Source organism: Schistocerca gregaria, chromosome X (assembly GCF_023897955.1).
Source record: "Schistocerca gregaria isolate iqSchGreg1 chromosome X, iqSchGreg1.2, whole genome shotgun sequence".
In the NCBI taxonomy this organism is placed as follows: Eukaryota; Metazoa; Arthropoda; class Insecta; order Orthoptera; family Acrididae; genus Schistocerca; species Schistocerca gregaria.
The window spans coordinates 250,534,238-250,542,210 of NC_064931.1; positions in this window are offsets into that span (position 1 = coordinate 250,534,238).

The window sequence follows — 7,973 nt, forward strand, 5'->3', positions numbered from 1 at the left end:
ACAATATAAAACGCCAAACAATTATTGTTCATATAATGCAAATGTTGAAACATCTAGTACCAAGACACCTAGCACTGATGGGTGAATCAGTTGGAAACGTCTGCCTGGTTTATGAGGACCAAGATTTGGCTCGCTGCCATGGCTGCAGTATCAGTTCCAGAGTCGTCACTAGGACGTCTGCCCCATGCAGTCAGAACACAATGCCTTCTGGACTGTCCAAGACGGAAAGTAGCTTCAGAAGTAGGTCAGCAGGCCGCACATGATCACACTACAGACTAAACACAAGAATGGCAGTCACCAGCAGCAGATTCTTTCCTCAAGAGCAGGAGGTAGGCAGCGGAGATGGGTTGTCCATTTTGATGACTCCATATGGATGACGGTGTTGCAGATAACAACATCGAAGCCGTCCAGGGATAGGTTTGTGGTCCCATAGACGCTCATAAGCAGCGATATGAGTAGACGGCAGATAGATGTAGCTCCCTGTTCCAAGCTGAACAGCTGCAGACTGAGATAATTCCGCAGGAAATGAGCAGCGACATTTCTTGGCCTGATTATCTTTCAGGTCAGCATCCATAACGCTCTGTAATGATCCAATTTCACATTTCAGGCGCTCTGGCTGATGTACTCTGCAGCATCACTGTAATGAATAGTTTCCCCTGATGCCAACTTATGCATTGTTATTCAACTGGGTGTAGTCACCAAAATGACTGTGCCTCTCTTCATGTGATGTCGTTTTATGATGCACTGACTCCAGATGGTCAGTGCTCTGGGCATGGGCAATATCCAACACTTCTCCGTTCCGTGGCTTTTTCCCTTAACAGGAAAAGCATTTTAATTTTTAATTAATTGAATTTAATATTTAATAAAGCTACACTACTATCAGAAGCACCAAAACAGTTATGACTCTGCAGCTCCATAAAGGATTTCTTACATACTGCATGAGTTGTTCTTCACTATTCCGTAAACTACTTTAATATCAAATAAAGCCTATAAAAATAATATTATATTACATAGAGTAACAGAAGTTACGGTATTCACTGAAGAGCCAAAGAAAGTGGTATACCGACCTTATGTCGTATAGGGGCCCCGTGAACACGCAGAAGCAACGCAACATGATGTGGTATGGACTCCAATAATGTCTGATGTTGTGCTGGAGGGAACTGACATCATGACTACTGCAATGCTGTCCATAAATCGCTAAGAGTACGAGGTGATGGAGATTTCTTCTGAACAGCATGTTGCAAAGCATCCCAGATATGCTCAATAATGTTCATGTCTGGGGAGTTTGGTGGCCAGCGGATGTGTTTAAACTCAGAAGATGGTCCCTGGAGCCACTCTGTAGCAATTGTGGACGTGTGGGGTGTCCCATTGTCTTGCTGGAATTGCCCAAGTCCGTCGGAATGCCCAGACGAGGCGTAAAGCTTGGTGTCGTTCACTCATCAAGTGCACACAAATCGACCTTTGGCTCCGAAAGCCCATATCGATGATGTTTCGTTGAATGGTTCTTATGCTGACACTTGTTGATGGCCCAGCATTGAAATCTGCAGCAAGTTGCGGAAGGATTGTGCTTCTGTCACATTGAACGATTCTTTTCAGTCGTCTTTGGTCCCCTTCGTACAGAATCTTTTTCAAGCCGCAGCGATGTCGGAAATTTGAGTTTTTACCGGATTCCTGATATTCACAATTCACTCGTGAAATGATAGTGCAGGAAAATCCCCACTTCATCGCTATCTCGGAGATGTTGTGTCCCATTGCTCGTTATAACAATATAACAATAAATATTGTTCCTCAAGCCGAAATTTTTATTTTCTAAAAAGAGAGTGTGAGATATTTGTCTATTTTCTTAAAATATCATTAACAGTATCAATGTACTCTGTAAAAATTTCGGTTACTATTTCAGTGTGATCACCTTTAGTTTTTAATTATTTTTCAAATAGCTAATTTGGAATTTATTCACTTCGTTGACGTAATTTGTAATTGTTTTTCTTCATGTATTTCAAATTTCAGCATAAGACCCAGATTTTTTTATTAATAAATTTTGACTTGGTTTTCTCTGTATAAATGTGTACAGTTACCAGTAGTTTAATATTCTAAAAATGTTTTCTATTTCATAAGAGAGTGATCAGTTTTTTTACTACAGTTTGGATATTTTAAAGTAAATTCTGTACATATTAATGAAATTTCAGAAACGAACAGCGAAGGAAAGTAACAATAGAATAGAATTGTCATTTAAAGCATTTGTACAATTTTTGTTCATGAAACTGTTCACAATTTAGGAATTTCTCATTAGCTTGTAAATACTTAAAATAAGTATCCATTTTAAAATAGCCCCTGAGTAGAATTAATTAGAGATAACCTTGGAGTACAGAGTTACTTGTATGGAAATCTTGATTTAGCACCAGAAGCAAGTGGAGATGAATGGACAGAATCTGATATTACTAAGGCAGCAACCAACACAGAAGGAAATTATGCTGACCGTTTCCAATTTCTGTAATGAGCATAGGAACTGTTGATAAGACATCAAAAATTGAAACAACATATATAGTTTACCAGGAAAGCAAGTAACTGTTGATGGCTGCTGAAATGCAACAGAAGCATCAGTACTGATGTGGCAGCCTGGATCTTCCACAGCTCTCAGAAATTAAGAAGTGGGTTGTGGTTCGTCCCGGTCGCTGTATCAGTACTGTAACAACTCTATATGGAACACCTAACCCCAGCATTACGTGTGGATGTTCGAGCAGTCCCCGAGAGTCCCCAAAGCTGAGGAGAACAGCAGCACCAATGTGCGAGCCCGGACCAGCCATAACCCGGAGGCATTCAGAAGCGAGTTGTGCCTGGTCCTGGCCACCATAGTGGTACTGTCACTTGAGAGGAGCTCATCAACTATCCCACATGTGAGGGATAGTACGGATACAGAGCTCTCGTGAAAGATAAGTAATTTAGGTTGTAATTAATTGTAGTTGAACACTTTTAACTAATTACATACGTTCTTTAGTGTACTCTTCAAGCTCACCATTAAAAGTTTTTCTTTTATTTGCGTAGTGTTCCAATAATAGCGAAAAGTTCGTTTGTTTACTTACTGCTGCTTAGGCCTAATTTTTCTAGTGCGCATATTTAGCGTTATACCGCAATCTTAAGTGCATTTGCTATAGATTAACTGATTAAATACGTTCATTAGTGTGCTCTTCAAGCTTGCCATTAAAGGTTTTTCTTTTATTTGCGCATTCTTCAGTAATCGCAAAAAGTTCGTTTTGGTTACATTCGGCTGTTGAGGCCTAATTTTTGAACGTGCATATTTAGCGTTATACCACAAATTTAACTGCATTTGCTAATGGTTTACTTACATATTAGTTTACAAAATATATGTAGTGTCCTTTTACATCTATATTTAATATATTATCATTATCACTTAGTAAATATCTTAACTAATTTCCAAACTACCATGGATACTAAGTGTATGAGCTGCAGTAGGAAAGTTAGTTCAGGGGTTTCGAGCAGCTGTTGTGACAGGTGGTTTCATTGGGGAAATTGTAGCGGCGTGGGAATTGGGGAAGGAAACGAGACCCTTCCATTCTTTTGCAGGATTTGCTCAAGAGATAGGATTATAGCCGAACAGGAGCAGAACATTAGAGCCCTTCAGGCTGATTTGGACGGAGCGAAGGGGGAACTGAAGAGGTTAAGGGGGGAGGAGGTTAAACAGCGGTGGGAAGTGGTAGCTGGGAAAAGGGGCTACAGAAAGAGAACAGCGTCTGACAGTTTCCCAATTGACACAATCAATAGATTTGCCTTGCTACCACAGTTAAGTAAGGAAGGGGCTCCAGTACAACTAGATGTGGTTAAGATGCAACATAATCTCACTAGAAAACAGATTGTTTCCAAAAAAAGGAGAATGTAAGAGGAAAGTTGTGTTGTTAGGTAGCAGCCGTGGAAGAGGTGTGGGCCAGATTTTGCGGGAAAAATTAGGTGAAAGGTACCAGATCACAAACGTTTTCAAGCCAAGTGCATGTCTTAGCCAGGTGGTAGAGGATATAGGTTCCTTGTGCAAGAGTTTCTCACAGCAGGATCATGTGATGATGGAGGGTGGAGTGGGAAACGGTATTGATAGGGATCAGGGCTACAGTATTGAGTGTTACCAATGTTGGGATGGTGCCTGCTTTCGTGCATCATGATCAGCCCCAGTTCAACTGCTCTGTCAGGAAGGTAAATATGGAGTAGGATCAGTTGCATAGGGTGGCCACTCTGTCAGACATTGGATTGGTTCCTGTCGAGGCTATTGATACGGGGAATTTCAAAAGGCATGGCCTACACCTCAATAGGAAAGAGAAGGGTAACTGTCAGGGTTGTTAGCGAAATCCATAAGTGAAGACACTAGTACTCATGGATGTACCTCTTTTTTTTTACTAATATCAGTGTCCAATGAGAAGTTCAGGCAGGCAGGTGCAAAAAAAGAGGTCCAGAACTCACAAGACTCTCACAACAGTAGAATAAATAACAATGTTACCATATTTAACCAAGATATTAGTGGATTAAAGAAAAAAGTAGATTCTCACAAAAGTAAAGTAAAAAATAATGTTAGCATTTTTCACCAAAATATTCCGAGATTGAAGAATAAAGTAGATGAGCTCCTGGTTTGTTTGGATGGCAGTGAATCTGATAATGTAATAGATATACTATGCCTACCTGAGCATCAGATTGTGTCTGATATAGAAAAGGTAAATATCAGTGGTTATAAACTAGCTGCACATATGAGTAGAGAGAATAAGGTGAGAGGAGGAGTTGCCATATGTCAAAAGTTTTCACTGTGTAACAAGCTCAGATACAAACAAGTTTTGCCTCGAGCAACATATAGAAGCATGTGCCTGTCAACTTGAACTGAAGGAGGGCTCTTTTATAATTGTAACAGTATATAGGTCCCCTTCAGGAAACTTTCATTTATTCCTGGAAAACTTAGATGCCTTGTCAGCTTCTGTCAGATAGGGGAAAGCAAATTATTATTTGTGGGGACTTCAATGTTGATTTACTGAAAGAGTGTAATAGGAAGAATGACCTGGAAGTCTTGTTCGGATCTTTCAATTTGACATCTGTCATTAATTTTCCTACTCAGGTAGTAAATGACAGCAGAACATTGATAGATAACACTTTTATAGACCAAGATAAGTTTAAAAATATAAATTCTTGTCCTGTTGAGAATGGCTTTTCTGATCATCGTGCTCAGCTAGTTACAGTATATGACATAGCTCCTTTCAGTAATTGAAAACTAACCTCCAAAGTTGTGTATTCAATTAATGACTCAACAATTAGATATTTCACGGAAAATTTTCAGTAGTTAGACTGGGATGAGGCGTACAAGTAACCCGATGATAATTTAAAATATACCTTATTTCATGATATACCTGTAAGAGAATTGGAAAACTGGTTCCCCAACAAAGTAGTTAAATCTAATTATAAGAAACCATGCAAAACACCTTGGCTTACTAAAGGAATAAAAATATCTTGTAACCACAATAGGGATCTGTATCTAACAAAAAAAAGAGTAAGGACCCAGAAACAGCCAAATATTATAAAAACTACTGTGCTACATTACGAAAGGTTATTAAAAAGTCCAGAAGCATGTGCATCATGTCTGAGGTTAATACCTCAACAGGGCAACCAAGAGTACAGGATGATGGCATTACCATGAAAGTGAATGGAAACTTGACAAACAACAAGCCAGAAGTCGAAAACATTTTGAATAATCATTTTTTGAATGCTGTAGAGAAAATAGGATCTAAATGTTCATTAGAAGAAGCAAGACAGTTAATGGTAGAGGCCTTATCCACACAATTTGATACAATTGAAATTCCAGCCACCTCTCCTGAAATTAGGAAGATAATAAACTCTCTCAAGAATAAAAGCTCACATGGAATTGATGGCATTTCCAGCAGGATAATAAAACCTTGTTCCCAAGAGATAGGTGGGATTATTTGTCACATATGTAATAACTCTCCGAAGCAGGGCATTTTCCCAGATAGACTGAAGTGTGGCATTGTTCAACCACTGCAGAAAAAAAGGGATACGTCTGATGTCAATAACTACCGCCCAATCTCTCTTCTGACTGCCTTATCCAAAATTCTTGAAAAAGTAATGTATTGTACAGTAGCTTCACACCTTTGTAAAAATAAAGTTTAACAAAATGTCAGTTTGGTTGCCAGAAAGGTTTTCCAACGGAAAATGCTATATATACTTTCACCAATGAAATATTAAATGCTCTGAGTAACTGGAAGTCACCTGTTGCGATTTTTTGTGATCTCTCAAAGGCTTTTGATTGTGTAAATCATGGAATACTTCTAGATAAACTCAAGTACTGTGGTATGAATGGAACAGCGCTCAAATGGTTTAAATCATACCTAACTGGAAGAGTGCAGAAAGCTGAAATAAGCAGTTCACATAATATGCAAAAAAACAGGTGATTTCTCAAACTGGGGAAAAATCAAGAACGGGGTGCCGCAAGGTTGGGTCTTCAGTCCTCTGCTGTTCTTAATATATATTAATGACTTGCCATTCTATATTTGCGAAAATGCAAAGCTGGTACTTTTGCCGATGATACAAGTATAGCTATCACACCCAACAGACAAGAATTGACTGATGAAACTGTAAAAAATGTTTTTAAGAAAATCATTAAGTGGTTCTCTGTAAATTGGCTCTCATTAAACTTTGACAAAATAGAGTATATACAGTTCCACACAGTAAATGCAATGACACCATTCATAAATACAGACTTCGATCAGAAATCTGTTGCTAAGGTAGAATATTCAAAATTTCTAGATATATGCATTGATGAGGGGTTGAACTGGAAAAAACACACGAAGATCTGCTGAAACGTTTGAGTTCAGCTACTTATGCTATTAGGGTTATTGCAAATTTTGACGATATTAATCTCAGTAAATTAGCTTACCACGCCTATTTTCATTCTCTGCTTTCGTATGGCATCATATTCTTGGGTAACTCATCATAGAGTAAAAGAGTGTTCATTGCGCAAAAGCGTGTAATCAGAATAATTGCTGGAGCTAATCCAAGATCATGCTGCAGACTCTTATTTAAAGAGCTAGAGATCTTCACTGTAGCCTCACAATATATATATTCACTAATGAAATTTGTTATTAACAATCCGAACGAATTCAAAAGTAATAGTAGTGTACATGGCTACAACACTAGGAGAAAGGATGATCTTACTACTTAAGGTTAAATCTAACTTTGGCTCAGAAGTGGGTAAAATATGCTGCCACAAAAGTATTTGGTCACTTACCTACTAGCATCAAAAGTCTGACACATAGTCATACAGCATTTAAAAAGAAATTAAATGGCAACTACTTCTTCTCATTAGATGAATTTTTGGATATAGTAAGTGGGTAATTTCCACCCCTCCACCCCCAAAAAATTATTAAGTGTCATGTAATATTTTGTGTAATGTGATATCCTGTATAAACACCTTTTATTAACCTGACACGTTCTACATCATTACGAAGTATCGTATTCATGATCTATGGAGCAAGTAACAATCTAATCTAATCTATCTCCTGGTAGTAGAAATGATATTTCATTGTTAAATGCCAGTACAGATTTTGGCAGCCCAAGGTTGTGGCTAGTCCAGGCCATAATTTTGATGTTGTAACTATTCGTAAGAGGTATTATAATATTTTCAGTACAGCTTCAATGTCCGGCATATGCGGTAAGTAGTCATGTTGTTAAAGAAACACTGATTGCCATTCCCTACAATTGCATAGACAGGAACTGTAATATTAATTAGATTGTTTCGCAGATTAAACCTATGGCCTGTGTTGCTTCACAAAGAAAAGAACCATACGTTTCGCAAGGGTTCTTGGCTTACTCAGTAAAGCAACACCCTCTGAAAGCAAAAATACGCATTTGTGTCTCGGCCGAACATAGATAGTATATAATATTCAGTTGGATGAACTGTGGGAATGGGATTTTCA